The sequence below is a fragment of the Corvus cornix genome, chromosome 4 (genome assembly GCF_000738735.6).
Source record: "Corvus cornix cornix isolate S_Up_H32 chromosome 4, ASM73873v5, whole genome shotgun sequence".
Lineage (NCBI taxonomy): Eukaryota > Metazoa > Chordata > Aves > Passeriformes > Corvidae > Corvus > Corvus cornix.
Genome location: NC_046334.1, coordinates 28,594,051 through 28,613,115, shown reverse-complemented (window position 1 = coordinate 28,613,115; position 19,065 = coordinate 28,594,051). Strand labels below are relative to the sequence as shown.

At 39.5% G+C, this 19,065-nt stretch overlaps 1 long non-coding RNA gene across 2 annotated transcripts in view; it reads left to right on the top strand.

The window, feature by feature from the left end:
- Positions 1-19,065, top strand: part of LOC104697132 — a 558,345-nt gene that overhangs the window by 123,039 nt on the left and 416,241 nt on the right. The gene's annotated exons all lie outside the window — the stretch shown is intronic.

The following is a 19,065-nucleotide window of genomic DNA, read 5'->3' as shown; positions in this document are numbered from 1 at the left end:
GTTGTCATGCTGTTTGCCAACACTAACCAATTTCTGTGTGCTGCTGCTCACATGAATTTACAGCCCTTTGAAGGAAGGAGGGCAGAGATGACTTTTAGGAGGTTATGGCCCTGTTTGAGAATTGGAGGCATTTTGTGACTCCACAAGCACCTTAACCGGAGGGAAAGGGAAGTCTCACTGCTAAGAGAGGCTCATTTAGACTTCCTAGCAGGGATGCTACTTATTAATGAACTTGGTTTTGATTTAATTCAGTTGGAGCTTCTTAGCCTGAGAAGTGCCAAGCGAGGCCCCACAAGCTTTCCTTCCTCCACTTTAAGTGACCCTTGAGAAGAGGTGCAGAAATGGATCTGACTCCTGCCACCTCATAATCTTGGTAGCTGTAAATCCTTTCGTCATGTACTGGAAGCTTTATCAGAAACAGCATGGAAGTTCAGGTTCTTTTAATAGATACTTGTTATTGAGACAACATAATCAGCCATAATGATTTTTCACTTTTCTTCTTTCTTTTCTCTTTCTTTAACTTTTCTTAGGACCACTGACCACCCCATAATAAACTGTGTCATTGTTACAATTTTTGGGAACTAAACTAGGCCTCTTTGGGGCATTTGATTTTTTGCTACATGACTGCATCAATTTGCATACAGTACAATGCAAAAAAGAAATCTATTTCTACAACTTTATTAAAGTTTCTAGGCCATGTTTCTTCAGGCCATTTAAAGGGTTAAAAAAAAAGAGAGTAAAAGTGAATACAGCATGTTGTGCCCCTATGTTCAGGTTAGGATCCCAAATGGTTATTAATTACATTATATTTTCTTCCTGAGTTTCCACAGGTGACAAATCTTGTCCCTTAAATGAAATACAGTTAATAATCATACCTTAAATATGCCTGTAACATATAAATCATGATCATAGTGTCACTTCAGAACTGGAAGTTGCTAGAAAATAAACCCTTTTCTTGTACCTAAATGCTGTGGGATATGTAACCCACATGGAATGGTTGCTTAAGGAGGAGAAAGAACAGTATTGGTACCTTTTTGACAAGCAAAAGCATTTTATGATGTATAACCCAGCTTGGTGTAATCATGTTGATGTGCAAATCATGTGGTGGATGGAAAAGGGTGACATGTGAGTTGAAGAAGCAGATGTAAATGCCTGATCTGTTGTGCATCTGCAAGCCTTTATGTCATCTTCCCAAAGTCTTTCCATGTCAATAGGTATTGCTAAATGTCACTTCTAAAAGGGATCTTGTCATGCTTGTATTTCTGACAAGTGTACATGATTTAAAACATGGTGTTAAAATCTTTTTTTTTGCCATTTAAGAATATATTTAATGTGGATTGCAAATATGGGAATATTACATCTGCAAACAGTGATCTTTCCCTTCTTTAAGGGATGTTTTAAAATAACAGATGCAAAAAAGGCAGAAGTATTTTATTCCTTAAGGAAATGAAAACGTGTGAAAAGAATATGTAATGTTTAAATTTTTTGGGTAATGTCTGTGTTTTAGGACAATATGGCATGAGCAGTAGTAGCTTAAATGTTATTTTTTGTCATGGTAACGGTAGGCCTGGAACGGTGGGAGGAAAACACATCAAGATATAATGTAAAGCATTCAATATTTTCTAACTTAAGCAGTGACATTGAGGTCATCTAAACTCTGATTTATTTAATTTGAAGGCAATTTCATTATGAAACTCTTCTTACTGCAGGTGTTTGTGACTCTATTCCTGGCGTTCCCAGAAAGGCTTATTTGCTGTGATGATGATACAAACAAACTTCCAGGAAGGCCAAATACAAAAAGCATTAAAAAATGGCAAATACATGTGACAAATAGGCTCCAGTGTGCAGTGCTAGATCACACCATTGCTTGAAAGGTTGTCAGGAGAGTAATCAGTTTTGTTTGAAAAGATATTTTGTTTGTACAGGATCCAAAGATACATCCAGTTACATGTCAGATACATGCCAGTTGTGTAACTGGCATACTTCTATTTTAGGTTGGTTCAAGTGAAAATAAGCTGAATAAACGACGTAGTCTGTAGTCAATAATATTTAGTTTTAGATATATATGTAGGTGGGTAAAAATATGTGTATACACAAGCGATTTGCTATGATTAGCTGACAAGCTGAGGCATGATACAACACTTAATAATGTCTAGTAAACCTCTAAGTGATGTCAGTGTATCACAGAGCTCTTTTCATGATATTATCAGCAGTCATTAAAGTTATTTATTGCTGTCATCATGCATTTCTGTAACCCGTGGCAACTTGGCAGAAAATACATTGCTAGCACAGCTGATGATAGATTCAGTTTCAGATTTTGGATATGACGATCTGAACATATTAATGGTATTTTTATGCTTATTGGCAAACTGTGCTTCCCAAGGCACGCTGTATTTCAAATACAAAGTATAAAAAAAAAAGAAAGCATTTATGTATCTTTCACACTGCATATTAGCAGCATCTGCCCTTTAATAAGGAATGATTGCTCTGGAGATTTTGGGGTGGCCTGTTGAGATGGAAAAGCTTCACTATCTCTGTTTTGCAGATACAGGGAAGTGAGAGAGGAATTTGTGCACGAAGTCGGCTGAGGGGAGACAGCATCCTCAAAGGGGAGTGCTCCATTCTCTTGGGGTACAGCTGCTGGTGCTGCTGCTCTATTCTATGCCTGTACATGCTGCTTTGAGGGTAACACCTGTACCCTCATGTCTTTAACTCTCCCATTTGCAAAAATTACGGTATTAGGCCATTGAATTACTACAAACCTATTCCAGCATTAAACTATGATCATGCAGTTTTTTAGGAAACACATGGCATTTATTTAAAAAATCTGTTTCATTAAGGGAAAAAATGGAGATGAATAAATCTGTTTTTTCCACGAGTGTTTATCTCAGACTAGTTGGCTAAACAGGATGAACTCAGCTTGGTGTGTGGTGTGCAGGCTGTAGCTGTTCTTCCACTGCAGCACTTATTCTCGAGGACCTTCAAAATATTTTGGTAGTTAGCAATAAGCTAACAATTACACGGGTTTAAAAGAAAGAAAGAAGAAGGAAACACATTCATGGTTTAATTGAGGGATTTCAAAAGGAGGAATTTTGACCTTGCTCATGCATTGTCAGATACTTTTTTTTTTTTTTTTTTTTTTTTTTTTAATTTTAGTCCTCTCTGGTAAGATTAGAGTACAGCTTTTAGAGTTTGCTATTTTTGGACATACTTCTGAGGGGAGACACTGGTGTCTAAATATAATCCCCCCGATAAACTTCTTTTTCTTTCACCCTGACTACAGGGCAGGGGCAGGTGTCTCAACACTGCAGCAGTCATAGTGTACACAAATGATATGGCAAAGATGTGGCCATGATGTATTTGCAGAGTTTGGTTCCTGCGTGAGACAGGAGCTATGAAACGCCTAAGGAGAGCCCAAGTTCAAATGGAGTTTGTTATTTTCACCTGTCATTATGTCCTGCAGGGCTTTCAATTTTGAATTTCTTCCTCTGTCAGTCTGTGGGTCTGGTTGGTGCTGCAGGAGCAGGCACAGGCAGGGGCAGGTCAGGGAGATGGGCATGTGCTGTGTCTTGGAAATGGGAAGGGTCTCCAAACAGTTAGTAAAGCAAAGGGCAGGTCATATCTGAAACGCAGTTCCACAGCCCTACCAAATCATTTGGCTTGATTTATGCTAAATAAAAGTGTAATTTATGCTCAAGCAACATGTTCATCTACTTAGAATAAATACAAATTATTCTGGCTTCTGAGTTTTGACATAGTTTTTGAAGTTTCCTAAAAGTTATTATGATCAGATGAACTTAATTACAGGGTACTTTACATATACTCATCTGGTAAATGTCATACAACAGACAGTCAAAGGGAAGGTATGCAGGATTTTCAGTCTCCCTCTTCTTGTTGTGCTCCTTTATGTTGCCACTTGAGCTTTAAGCATGCCTGTCTGAGCTGTTCCTCCTGTAAGAAAAAGAAAAATCCCTCTGTCTCTCCCTCGCCTCCTTCCCTCCCCCTGCAAAATCACCCCAAAAACCAGTGCAAAACTCAGACTGTTGCCTGTTCAGAAAGGGAATATCTCCCAGTTTGTAAAAATAACTGCCTGGAGAAATCCCTGGAATGGGCAGAGCATCACCTCTCCACTGCTTACTCCAGCAGTAGCAGGGAGCCTCTCCCTTGGGTGGGAAGGACGTTGTATGCATCTCCCCTCTGGCAGTGGGAGTTTTGCTGCCTCTCAGTCCCTGGGGATGAGAAAGGGGCTGGGATGGGACATGTCTGAGAAATCAAAGGCTCTTGCAGCAAGCTTGGCTGTACCCCCACCCTGAGAGCACAGTCATGGGCTCTCTCTGCCTGGGACACGGTGGCCATGGCAGGTGAAGCAACCTCTTCTGAGGTAGGCTTGGCTCCTCCCAGGGATGCCTCCTTAACAATGCTGTTCCTACTTCTGCCTTACTCTTTCCACTACAACTCAGTAAACTTTGTGTTGGAGCTTCTAAGAACTTAGTATTTAAGCAGATTTTCTTTTCCTTTGCCCAGAATGCGGTTCAGTGTGTGTATATCTTGCTGCTTCAGACTGGTGGAAAAGTGGCCAAGTGGTTTCTTTAGAACTGAGTCAGTGCAATTTCCAGTGGTACTGTATACATTAGCAGTGATAAGGGCATCCTTTAATCTACAGGGTCATCTCTTCCTACTGTAGTAAAATAGTTTTAGCGTGTGTAAAGTAAGTTTGAGTTGCTTCATACAAAGAAGGTCTGACAGTCACGTAGGGGTGTGTAAATATATAAATATATTTAAAGACACAAGGTTAAGCTTCTTAAGGCACACACCACCAAATACTAATATGTTGATATTTCTTTTCCAAGTGATGTTACAGGAAATATAATATATATATAATATAATATATATAATATATATAGCAGTACATTTTTTTCCTCTTGCAACATCTAATAACTGTTACTAGTTTAAAATTTTAATATGTATTTATTATGCTCTACACTATGCTACATACTGTACTGTATTTTTAGGTAATAAAATAATATGCACTGTATTTTTAGGTAAAAAAGGTGTCATCTGGAACACACTGAACAAATTTATTCCAAAAGAATGGTCCAGAAAACAACTGCTAAATTACCCGTTTGTAGAAGTGTCAGCACTCACAGGAAGAGTAATTATTTTCTTGGAAAAGTTCTGCAACTCAGACAACGCTGATAGTCACTCCTTTTTGCTGGCTTTCACAGAAAGCTGTTTTCACGTAGCGGTGTGCGATACTCTTTCTCTTGGCGTATTTTATCAGACTCTTCATGGAAAGTCTTGCTTTTTCTTTTCCTTTTTTTTCTTGTTTTAATTTAAAAAAGCATCCAGACTAAATTGTGCCATCTAGTTAATAAGTAACAAGTGGCTCTCATAAGTCTGTTGTCATGCTTTTTATGTACAGTGTATGCAGAAATTTGGGGGGGGGGGGTGGGGAACAAATCTGGAGTGAATTTCCATCACCCATAGAGATTTTTGCTAAGAAAACAGTCTTTCAATGTAAACAACATCTGCATTTTTCATGTTGTCTTTCTAAATAATAGTTCTGTAAATAACTTGCTCCCACAGTAGGGCAACAGTTAGATTCCTTAATCTCTCAGTCATCCAGGGCTCTGTGCAGAATGCAGACTTCTAGCATATTTAAACATACATCTCTCAAACTTTTGATATTTTTCCTCACGGCAGGATTTCAAAAGGTGGATGACTGCAAAATGCACTTTCATTCTCTGTGTTAGTGCTTTAACATTAGCCTGACTTTAATAGGCTGGGATGATTTCAGCTTATAAATCTTCAACTGGAGGATAAAGTTCAAGTAGATAAAATCAAACAGATGTTGGTGGGAGGATTTCTTCATGACCCATAAAAGTGCTATCATCAAAGCCTAGAATCATTTGTTTTGAATTATTACATTGTTATCAAAAGGACTGTAGCAGTCTGTTTGTTGAGAAATTGGATCTGTTTATCTGAAAACAGAACAAAGATGCCATGCTAAGACGTCCCTGGGAAAGTGTGGGTTAGCTGATGGCTGACACGGTAGGGTAGCTGTGAGACATTTTGATTGACAGCTGTCTAAATAACTGCCAGGCCTGGAAGCGTCTGCATATCATTATATTATTGAAAATGGCATCTGATTAAATTTTTAAGTGATGCTTTTTAAAGCTAAATATATTTTTCCTTTCATTGGAGTAAATGAAGGTTTTTAAAAGCTCTTATTCCATTTTTTTGTAACACAGTGGTAAAACGAGGTTTACCTTTCAGTAGTAATTTTAAGTCATGACTGAAAAGTGTTGAAGACTTTGCTGAAGTGACATTTCATGCTTTTACTTAGACTTCAGCATTATCCTGTTAAACAAGTTGCACCTGCATAAATGAAAAAACATGTTCTTTTTATTACTCACTGAAAAGCCTTTACTCTCTCACTCATAATTTATTTTTTAAAAAATTGGCACATAGGGACACATGTACCAGTATTTGGAGTGAATCTAAGACCAGTGCTCAGATTTAAGTGGACAGCATGTAAAACCATGAGAAAACCACTTTTAAAGTCCTGCAGCTACTACATATGTTCCCCTGTGTGTGTGCGCGTATGCATACATAGCACAGCTTAAGCATCGCAGAAAACAAGGGCTTTATAAGAGCCATCCCTCTCCTTCAGAAAACTGACTAAAAATTGAAATGGGTCAGGAAAACATTTTGCCTCATATATGAATACCCTATAGGAGGACTTGAACCTTGTCCTGTAGCCCTCAAAGGGGAATGGGGTGCAGCATGCGCATGCAGCTGCAAAGACGTGCTTCTCTGTTGTGATTCTTTCCAGGGACACATCTTCAGTGTGCAAACACTGAATTTGGAGATTTTTTTCTTTGGTGGGTGTTAGACCTGAGCCTGAGAGTAAGTGCTGTGAACTGGACAAAGAAATGGTCTCCACCTGAAGCCACAATGAGAGGTTCAGCCCCATCTCCCCTGGAGGCCACAGAACTGTGCAGAGAAGGATATGAATCGATTTCCTTAGGTTTTTTTCCAGTCAGAATATTTGCAAGGGTTTTCTATTTTCCAAGTAGAAGCCATAATAATGCCTGAAAGAAGAGCATAGATGTGAGTCATTACTTAACACTGCAGTCTTCAGGTTTTCCCAAATGCTTTCACTGGTTAGATACCTTCACCCAGGCTATTTGCTGGGACTTCAGAGTCTTCTCCATGTTGTGCACAGAGATTGCACCGCACCTGGCCAAGTGTCACAGGAGGTGTGCCCTGGACAAGGGTTAGGCATAGGAAAAAAGTATGCAAAAATCAGGCTTTTCCTAGAGGACTGCCTCCTCTGTTTCCATGGAGGGTCAAAGGCATGCGCAAAACATTTTTGAGCCTAAAGTTTTTAAAGTCAGTTCTCAACTGGAAGAAGGCAAGCCTTTGGGAATTGCGTGTTATGACACTGCTTGGTCTTATTGCAGTAAAATGCCTTGACTTAATGTACTTTTAAATGGCTTTCATCTTCCTGCGTGTTTCAGTTGTGACAGTGACCATGGCTCTGTTAATGCTGCATCTGAGAAAAAACAGTGACAATGAGTTTGCTGAGATACCTGTGACCATGTAAGGTTTAGGAAAATTCTGTCTTGAATTCAAACCGTCTGTTTAAATCTCCAGATAATGCTCAACTCTAATTTGCAAATATTATCAGTATACTTACCTGAATATATTGGAGATTATTTAGACAGCATTTATATGCCTTAAAAAAAAAAAAAAAAAAAAGCTTTGTTTTTGAATATCTTTTCAGCTTTGATCCAGAAAGCTTAGAGTTGCAGCCCTGTTTTGAAGGAAACTTGCAGGCAGACCCTGGCCCAGTCCTGCAGTGGTTTTGCAGTCTGCTATGTCTGTATAAAGTTTGCCAGGCTTCAGAAACAGCTTAAAGCAGTCCAATGGGGCAGTCATGTGTGACACATTGTTGATTTTACTCTAAGTGTAGAGAGAAATAGTTCTCCCTTTAGTTTAATATTTTAAAATTCCACTTTTTTCTCTGCTTTGCTAAGACTAAAAAGCTTGCTATGTGTAAAATACTGAGTCCTCATGGCCCATTTCATTATCACTATGAGTGCAAGCTCTTTCTTTCTAACAGCCAACGAGTCCAAAAAAAGCACAATGCGTGCCTAGAGGTGGCCTCTTCAAAAATGAGTAGGTGAGTGAGACAAGGTTGGGAGCAGTTTCTGGTGAGTGGGGTGGGGAGATGATGCAGATGGGTGGAGGAGCTTGTTGAGATCCAGGATGTGCACAGGACCCTGTAGCAGCTCTTCTTGAGACTTGGTTTGCTGGAGCCAGGAAGGGACTTGGGAAGAGCCTTCTTGAGAGGAATTTGGAGAGTGTTTTGGAGCATGTCAAGAAGATCTTCCTTGTTTGAGGACCCAGAAAGCTGGCCAAGACCTGGACATGAGGGCATTTTGGATGGCCAGTGAGGGAAACCTTTGAGGGGCTCCATTTTAAGTTTGGAGAACTTTATAAGTGCTTCTCTGACAATGAGAAAAAGTGGTGTTAAAACTTCTCTCCACGTGGTTACTAGAAAACCAAGAGGAAAAGCAAGACTGCTGTGCTCTCCCTTGTGGCAAGGGCTCCTTCACAGAAATGAGTCGGGCAATAATTGATTATTGAACTTTATGTGGAAGCTAATGTGACCAAAAGCAAACTTGTCCTACTGTAAGATCTTCCACATTCTTAAAATGTATTATAGGAGAATATAAAATCAGTTATTCCAAATCGTATTTTAATGCATTGTTTTCTCTGAGGTACTGAACTTGCTGATGGTACACATGCTTTTGTTTTGAGTGAAGAGCTTTTAGCAAAAAGCTAATGTATGAAGCAGAGACAATCAGAAAATATTTATAATGCCTAGCCTCCTTGTGGTTCAAAATGCTTTCCTACTTGCATTTCCAAGTCGAGTAAATTACTGCCGTTTAGAGAGGCACTTCTTTACAGTTTATAAAAAACCATAACTTTACAGCTTTTGTTGAAAACAAATCTTGAAAAAGCATTTTCAACCAAGGCAAAACCACTGCATATTGTGCAAGCAGATGAGGACTATTTACTCTGCCCTGAGAGTGCAGAGCTTAGTCTCAAAGATTTTCCTTGGTTGAAATTCAGACTCAGTCTTCATATAAATTGTGAGTGATCAAAGTCACATGAGACAAATCAGTCCAGAAAACAGGTAAAATTTCCCAAATTTTTGGTTAACTGGGAATGTAGAGAATGAATTTTGCGTTTGTTTGCTTAGGAAATAATTTCCTTTTGGAGACCCATGTTTAAGGAAATATAGGTTGGATTTTTTTCACTTGCAATGTGTTAGTGGTGGAGACTTTTGTCTCTGATCCTAAGTTGTGTGTTCCAGTTGTCTTCTGATGCCAACGTAAGAATAGAAAAGTTATTCTGCAGAAAATTCTCCCAGAGAAAGCAGACATACTTATAGAAGAGTTGGGTTTGGGGGAAGACACACATGGGATCTGACTGTTTTAAAGCCCTAGGTAAAAAATTAGTTTGGGGACAAAGTGAAGGTGAAGGAAGGAATGCTGCTAAGGAATGTTGTGGCCTGAAGGAGAAAATGCTGGAGGAATAGGTGATTGTAAACTGGTGAGTTTCCTTTATCTAATCACCCTCTCTTAGTCCTTAAGGATCTCCCTCTTCAAGCTAAGTGGTGCTATGCCTCAAAAGCAAGTAAAAAGCCTAGAAGAAACCAAGTGGCACTGTATTCCTAAACCCAGAAATAATAACATATTTTATAGATATTCACCTTGTCTCACAATCAATCATACTGCTCTAGGACATGAAAGAACTCTTATGAGGCACCATTCTGTTATACATGTGCTCGGTGTACCACATACTGCATGGTCTTTCTGTGCTGTTGTATTTTGAAACTTTCACTATTTTCATTGTGAAAGATGAAGGCACATCTTGAGAGACCACAAAAATTATACATAGTGTCTGTTTGGCCATTCAGGTTTTCCTCATGTTCAGTTTGTTCAAAAGATCAGAGAGCAACACCATGGGAGCATATGCAGAAATGCAGAGCTTATAAAACTCCCTCCATCCCTTTCAGGCAACACAGAGTTCTTGCTCTCTATTGAAAAGTAACTAACAGGAGGTGTTTTCTGTCTGACACATATGCAGTATCAGTTGCTAATAGACAGCTGTGAGTAGCTCTTAACTAAATAATAAAAATAGAATAGAATATTTCAACTGGGAGACATAAAATAACAGTCTAGTCCAACTACCTGAGGGACAAAAACCACCCACCCTCAGTGAACACTATAATTAAAAAATTTGCCTATAATGAGCTGCCCCTCATGCTTCTGTACATTAAGATATAGATTATTTTTGAATGCTGGATTAGTATTGTACCCTTTCAGAGGTCTTCAAGGCTCTGTGAATTGTGAAGGCAATAAGTAGTTTGCAAGTAAAGAAAAGTTGTTGGTGCTGGCAGTGGCCAGGGATCAGATGTCAATTGGGACAAGAAGGATGAAATCTGAGCAAACTTGCAGCTGATTTCAAAGCAAAAAATGAAATCTATAAATGATCTAACAAGGGGCAGAGTGTTCTCAGGATTTATTTCCTCTGTGGATTAGTCTCCCCTCTGCCCCCAACTTCCCGTGCCGGTCTTGAGAGGAGACTGATGGCTCTTTGCCTGTGAGTTTTCTGTAAGTCTCGGGGATGTGGCGGGAAGAAGGCCTAGGAGCTGGTACTGTGTGGAATTCTCTTCATGAAGAGTGCTTGCTTAGGTGAGGATGTACTGAAGGGGTTTTTTTACCCTGTTTTGTTGATTTCTTCTTCCCCTGAATATGAGGTCAAAAGGAGTCAACTTTTGATGATACACAAAATCAGTGATTAAGGAGACTGGGCATGGAATGACATACCTTACTCAAGCGTAATCAAGAAACAGTTCAGAGGACTTCTGTTGTGGGCTGTGGCAAACCTGTGTGATGATCCTTAAATGAGGAATTAATCCATGGTACTTTAGAGGGAAAAAGGGTGAAATATGCAAGGTCTCAAAGGAGAAGGGCAAAAAAAAGTGTACGTTAACTTTATCAAGTGTTGCTAAGATGTGCAAAGCTAATGAACTTACTCAAGTAAATGAAGAATGGAACCAGAGCAGCCTCTGTGGGAATTTTTTCAAATGACTCCTGAGAAACTTGGAGAGAAAATCATTGTAATGAAACTAAGGGGCGACAAATGAAATGGGATACAAGAAATTGAGTTCTTCAGTGAGACTGGAGAAGAGGTAAACAATGGGTAAAAATAAAAATAACCGTTATTTTTCACTTGGGCTATAATAGCAAAGCAATAATTTGCAATCAAAAAGCAAATTTGGTAGCTGGGAATCCCCAAACAAGTATTTGTAAGCCTTATGCAAGAGAAAAAAATCAAACCAAAGAGCAGGAAAACAATTCACCTGGTGTGATACAGCGTCACAAACAAAATAATGCCTCAGAGATGGAAAATGGCATTCAGAATGCCAAGGAAAATTTTACACAGATGAAGATTTCAGGTAAATAGCACTAAAAAGTCATTAAATCTGCAGCAATTGTTTTTTATAGTAGCCTCATAAATAAAATGACACCATATTCAAAGTACACAATGCACTATAGCTTTGCTTCTGAGACTTCTGAAAAAAAGCAAAGATTTTTTTTTCTAAAAGCCTGGGATGGTTCCAGATATCCTAGGCTTCAAAACAGGGAATAATTATTCAGCCTATCAAGCATCTGTCTTGGAGAGTAAGTTGAAAATTGAGGAGTCTGTGCAAGATAGAAAGAGACAATGTCATTGCTAAAGGGGGCCAGTGTTCTAAAAGTTTGAGATGTACACTAATAGCCATGGAGAAGACATTTTACATTTGGATAGATCTGAGCAACTGACTTGTTAGAGATCCCCAGCCAAACACCTACACTTGAATAAATATTATCCAGCTTAGTTAAAAAAAATTCTCTGTACTCAGTGTCAAATGTTACTGATAAAGAAAGCAGTTACCGAATCACACTCAGAACACTGGCAGAGAAATTAATATTCTGTGTGGGATGAAACCTTCAGCAGAAAGATCCTATTGCCACCCATGAGACTTACAAATAGGCATACGTAGCAGCACCATGGGCGATGACATTCTGATGTATAGGTGCCGAGATAGTAGGATAGAAGCTGTGGCACATCACGCTCACAGCCTCATGTGTCTGCTGGTAAAAGCCAGGGGAGTAAATCTAGAATTGAAATAAAGCAATGAAACTGTGAGTGACTGTAGCTTCATGTGAGGAACAGTTCTGACCTCCTAAGAGCTAAAACCTGACCTCCAAAAGGTAAAAGCAATACAGGAAAGCCTACTACTAAAGATATTAAATCAGTTCAGGGATTATTAGGGTTTATAAACTCAGACTGAATTTTTTTTCTAATCGGTCTCAGATGTGTGTGAATTCCTGTGGCAACTGCTAGGCAGAGGCGCATGCTGGAAGCAAGTCCTTCGTAGGACATGCTGTACCCCACGTGCTAATGGCTGATGACCACATACGCCAGAGTTTCAGGTTTATCTTTTAGCTGATTCTCTTTACAAATAGGAGGACAACACACATTTCTGAGTTGGTTTTTGATTTTTTTTTTTTAATTAAGCCCACGTTATCCTAGTTGGATAATAAATTCCATCAGCAATGGCAGTGATTGCCCTGCAATCTGCCTGCCCTTTGCACTGTGCAGAGGAGCCTTGCATTTGGTGTAGCAGTGGCATATTTCACCTGCCAAAAGTGCAGCAGCCACAGCTCATGTGAAAGAGCCCAGTAACCAGTAGGTAATCAGAGGCTCAGGATAAGCCCAAGGTATAGGCATGCTACTTGCCCTGCTGTTTCTTTGCTGGCTCCACTGTTGTTCCCATTACAAGCTCCCTGCTGCTAAAGAGGAGACGTGTTCTGTCAGTGCTATTGAAGCGAGGGCGAGGGAAAGAGAGGATGGCCCTTCTGACAAAAGTAATTGTGCTTGTATTTTGAGTGAGGAAGAATGGGAATTTCTGCAGTTAATGGAAAAGCTTTCTATAATGTCATATCAGATGTTGGATTCTTTCCTGTCCTCATTGCCCCTTGCTGTTAGGGGAAGCAGAGCAGGGTGATGAGGTGGAGTGAGAGTTAGAATTTTTCTGTGCTGGCATTACAAGTGTACATGTTCCAGTCAGGTATCAGACCAGTGGTAAGATAGGCACAAGTCAAACTGCTCATAGGGATTGTAGCACCCTGGCTGTTCTCTTCAGAGTTGCCTGGCTCTAGGGCAAGTCAGTGACAGTGAAAAACTGAGGACATGGAACAAATGCTCTGAGCAGATTGAACCAGTTTAAAAGAGAAAAACAAACTAAAAATGCCGTAAATGGTGGCCTGTGGTCTGGAGGATTGCTTAAAACAGAGTGACTGTAGCTTCATTTACGGAACAGTTCTGATCTCCCAAGAGCTACCTTTCCTTTTTCTAAAATAGTTCTCTGGAGGGATACTGTGGCTTCTTGGAAGTGCTGAGTACTGAAGTACTCTCCCTGTTTCCCTCTCCACTGCCGTGTTGGAAAGTTTGGCTGTTCAGGGAGAGCAAGGGGAATGACTTGAGGGTGTCTTGATTTTTCTTGGGGACCAGCAGATGCCAAGCCCTTGTCCCCCTGTGCTGGCACCATGCCTCAGCCTGGTGGCCGCCCATGGAGGGAGCCATGGGCTGAGTATGCTCCTTGTTGGGGTTTGATGCCTGAAGCCAAACAGGTGGTGGCCCAGTCAGGCCACCAAGGCCTTCTCCTCTGGCAGCTCCTCTTCTCTACCACAGCCACTGTTGCCGCAAATCGCCCTGCCATACTTCAAACAGGTGATGGGAGATTGCTTCCATGGAAAATAGAATTGCCACTCTAGAGTGGCCCTCACCCAGAGGGTGTGGGGACCCAGCCACAGGAGTAACAGGTTTGAGCTTTTTACCAAGACTAGCCTAATTAACCAAATCCATATATATATTAAGTTTTCCATGGTTTTGGGGTCATATTGAAAAGCTGGATTTTGGATGGTGTTTTTATGAAATGAATGAAGGAGGCTTTTGGATGACTTGCCAGCTCCTGAATCTCCTATTTCCCCTCACTAGTGGCCCAGCCTTTTTCCCCCTGCAAGTCACAGATCTGTTGTAATTGCTTCATTAAGCTGCTGTGTGTCATGGCGGTGACTCCACAAATTTAAATTGGCTGGTTTTGTCCACAAGGGTGTGAAACTGGAGGACCAGGAGAACCAGCTCTGCAGCTGTATTTTCCATGTGCTGAGTGGGGGCTGATATAAACAAAATGCTTTTCCTTCGGGGCTTTGGCGGCTCTCATCCAATCTGTTGGAGAAATGGTTATGACTATTTCTCTGCTCTTAGATGAGGCTGTTGAAAACTTACAGCCTCTCTGGGAATTTCGGCTTCTTTCCACGGACTAGTAATAAAATCCAGTTTTATGTTATGTTTAATTGCAGGCAATTTCAAGTGTTAAGAAGTCTCTCTTGGCTGATGTAAAAAGAGGAGGAAAAAACCCAAAACAAACCAAATCCACCCCACCTGCCCCTTTTTCTGTCAAACATAAATACTTATTGTTTTTACAATATCCACAGTTTTTACATTATTTGATTGGCTGTTCTAAGAAGCTGCTCACAGCAGATATTTGCTATAACTTATATCCTAGGTTTTTTTCTGTTGCTTTCTTTGTTTAGTTTCTAAACAAATATTTTTCTTAAATTATATTAATTAACCTAAATTATTCATTTAAGAAGTTTTATTTTTGCTGTAAACTTTTTATTGGCTTATAACCTGTGGTTTTTTAATGCCTTTTAGTTAAATTGCCATTGCAACAAAAGTGACAGATATATGTTGAAAAAAGCCCGTAGGAGGGGAGCAATAAAATACAAAGTCATACTAAGAGAAGAATTAATGTGGCATCAGCATCATATTATAAGTGATTAAATGAACCAGAATTAATAAAAATTTATTTTTTTTTTTTCAATCCACCTACCCTGTTTATTTGTTTTAGAAAGCACACCACTTTAAAAATATTTCTGAATGAGATTTTGTTTCTGAGGGTATTTACAGAAAGCAAATATCATAAAAATCACAAATGATCAAGAGGATATTCATGCATCGCGATGGCTGTGTCGTGTGGATTTTTTGTAAAATGTTTATTTTTGCCATGACAAGTTGATACTGTTGGATATTCATAGTTTCAAGGTTTTTTTATGCCTAGAAGCAGCTTGCACAACCACAGACCTGGCCATGGAGATAGGAAGCAGAAATAACAAGTAAACAGCAAATATTTTTGAACAAGTGGCTAAAATGACAGTGAAAATGGGGAACAAATATGTGATAATTACAGCTGGTTATAGATAAAATTTTGTGTGGTATCACACTGAGGAAAACAATGTTGAAGTGACATTCTTTATTGAATAAACTGCTCACTGAAAATGCTTCTCCTGCCTGTTTTTTAACAATTTAACAAGTGCTTTGGAAGAAAATTTGCTTTATGCTACTGTCAAACATATTACATTCAATGAACCTGATTACAGTTTTCATGCCAAGGTATCAGTGGAAGTGGTAGCTTGGGCTTTGAATAAAATAACTTTCCAGGAAAAATGGAACCATCCTGAAACTGATATAATTTGGTAACTGACTGAGAAATATAGCTTTGAGACTTATATTCTCATGACACATAATATTTATTATAGTCTGAGTGAGACTAGAATGTCAGGATGTCTATTCTGGGAAGTGCTCAAGATAAAAGAGGAGCTGGATAGTGTAATGGTAAATTTTAATAAGGAGCTATGCTTTATTTTAGATTTTGCTGCTACTTTTTACTCCTGGACATAACTCTCTGTCATGCTTTTCATGTGGGTTTTGTTTTGACAAACAATTCTACTGAAATTGTAAATCACCACCAATCTATCCATGAGGTACAAAAAAGGTCTAGCAAGGTTAAAACAATTACATTAGTGATTCATCTTTAGAGAAGTCTTTTCAGCTAAGGAAGCAGTGGCATCAGGTAGTGGTATGATAGGAGTAGCATCAATGCAGTTGCAGTCAGTGCTTATGCCTAGGATGTTGTTCTCCCTGCTGCAAAATTTGCAAATACACAGTCCCACCTCCAGTGCAGCATTGCCCATCTGGTGACCTGGGATATGTGCATGACAAGGATGCAAATTCTGGGTGGTTGTTATTGAAAGGTGTGGCCTGTATTTTAATGTTAATGGACATAATTGCTCATTACTTTTTGCTTAGTTCTTATCCTGAAGCCTCAATGAGCCTGTGCATTTCTTTCTGTTGAGTACATGATAGCAGTTTGAACAAAAGCTTAGATATTTGAAGCAAAATAGCTTAAATTTCAAACTTCCAGTAAATATTTTAACAAAGTATGCCTGATATATGCAGATAAGGACTTTGAACAAAATATTTTTTACCTTTATCATTGCAAAGATTTCATTGCTTTAATTTGAATTCAGAAAAGGAAATCCAATGCCATGGTAATTGCTGTAGCTATCACATTTCACTGTCAGTGCCTGCGATCATGGTGGCTCACATACTTTTCCTTAACTAGGCAATGTGATGCTCTTGCTAATGAAAAATATTTTAAGTGATGTTATTTTTTTTTTAATGGGGATATTTAAATATTTGTTTACACGGGTTGTTGACCTAATTGGATATTTTCTGAAATTCATTTAAATCCTGAACAATTCTGCATTTTAAGATGGATAGTAACCACTACCCTTAGCATTACAATAGCATGTAAATTCTTAATAGTTTCTTGAAGACAGTGTTCCTTGTCCCCAGGTATGCAATATGTACTTGCTTGGAGTCGTGCCTGATTTCCAGGAGCTACCATTTCTCCCAGAGATACTGCAGGTTCTCAGGTTACCACATACCTTCTGGGGGCAGGAGGAGGCTGTGAGCTTGGTTCCCATTTCATCCATTGCGGCCTTGCCTTCCCATTCTTTTCCTCTATAAGGGAGGGAGCATGCTTGTTCTCTTTGTGCTGGCTATCACAGTTTAAGCATTGACTTCGGAATTGTCTAATGTAAAGCAGGTTTTCCAAAGGCAGCCTAGAGTAAACCAGGTAACCAGTTTGGATACAGGATGTAGAACAATGTCAGTTGCTCAGAGCTTGTAAAGACTTCAGCAGTTGCTGTTGGGTCTTGAGGTAAAGCAATGAAGTGTGCATCTCTTCCCTGATCTATTCTGATCCAGTACTTGTATGAGTCAAGCAGTTTTGTTTGTACGTAGGTTTTATTGATGCTCCGGAGTATTTAGGGAAGTAGTGTTGGGGAGAGGGATTGTCTTGGAAACCTTGTTGCCACCTGTTGTGGATTTGCAAGGCTTAGGGGATATGGACTGTAGGACTGCAGATGTTAGGTATGATACACTGGGCCAGGAGTTTTAAGGAGAGAAGAAATGTGGAAACAAGTCTTTGAATTGCTGTTGGTACTCTAGTGTTGAAAGTTATTTTTAATAAGAATAGTAGACTCTATCGTGACACGTCCTGCCCCAAGAAGCATTCAGGAGATGACATGACCTGAGTCCGGCAGAGCTGGGCGCCCTGCCCTTGCTGGGCAAAAATAGATGGCAGAATGCACACAGTAAGCAATTCCCTTCTTCTTGCCAAAGTGCATGTTTTCATCTCTTGTGCAGTTTAGAAAGCATGGCATGGGCTGATGTATCATCGCAACTGTTTCTTAGGAGGTGTTTCCTTCTGTACTATTTCCTGTATAAAGTTTTTCAGTGTTTCATGAGAATAGTTAGAGTTCATCATCGATTAGTTGTTTTTAATTATCTTTCATTTATATTGATGGGAGAGGGAGACACTCAATAACTTTCAGAAATGGGTTTGCTGTAATTTAGTCCTGTTTGCCCTTGTGAAGCATAAACAAGTACACTAGCAATAATAACTCTTGTTATTATTAAATATACTTGTAAAGATGAATGAAAATCTAGTGGTTTCCATGAAAAACTCTGGAATAATTTTTATGACATCTTTTAGTAAAAAAGTATTAATTAGTTTTTGATCTAATTATGCTTCCCTTTAAAGATCTCTCTACCTCAGCCTCAGAAATTCTCAGGTGAAACTGACACATTTGGGAAGATGGTAATTAATTTACATACTACTTATATGAGGAGGACACAGATGTAGAAGTCTGGTTTTCCTCCCATTTGTAATAATAGAGGTAATTAAAATAAGGAAAAAACCCTACTCATTTTATTAGTGTAAATGTATGCAAGCTCTTTATTTGTCTAGTAGTGTGAACTCTGGGAAATTTAATAGAGATATTTTGGAAAGAGCTTTAAACCGTACTGTATCTTTTTTTCCCTGAGCTGTAGCAACTGACAAGTACTGAAGACAGCCTGAGCAGGGACTTTATCATGGTAATGAGCCAAAAAGTCCCTACTCTCATGTAACAGAATATCTTCCAACAGAGGGCTCAATTCAGAGAAACATCCAGCCTTATGATATGGTTGCTCAGTAGCGAGGGTCATCCGTGGCAATGGGGATAACTCAAATGAGGCAGTGTGATCTCCTGGGATGCTTTAGTCCCTTCTTTGCTCCCCTGAGGGCATCTGCAGGTTCCTGGGAGCATGAGTACTTGAGCTGGCGCTTTGTTTCTGGTTTCTCCTGCAGTCTTTAGGTCCTCCAGCAGTCATGTCATTCAGGTTTCCGAAACAGATCTAGGGGTGTCTCTGCACACCTGTTTAATTGGAAATAGCCTTGCCAAGTCCAGGGTGTTGAGAATCACCATGGGAAAGACTTTGTGTTTGGACACTGTTGAAGAGGAACCTCCATTGTTCCAAACCTTGTAAACATCAAAAATGGTGTTTCACCTCATTCTTCAGCACAAATAAGTATAGCAATTTTGGGAGATGTTTGACACCTAGAATCTCCAGCCATAGCCTGCTGTGACGTCTCTTTCCTATGTACCTTCTTTTGTCTTGGTATCAGGCAGCCCAAGACTCAGATTCATATCACATGGTGAGCGTGTTGAAGTGCTGGTTTGCTTCTGAACATCCTGGTTCCCT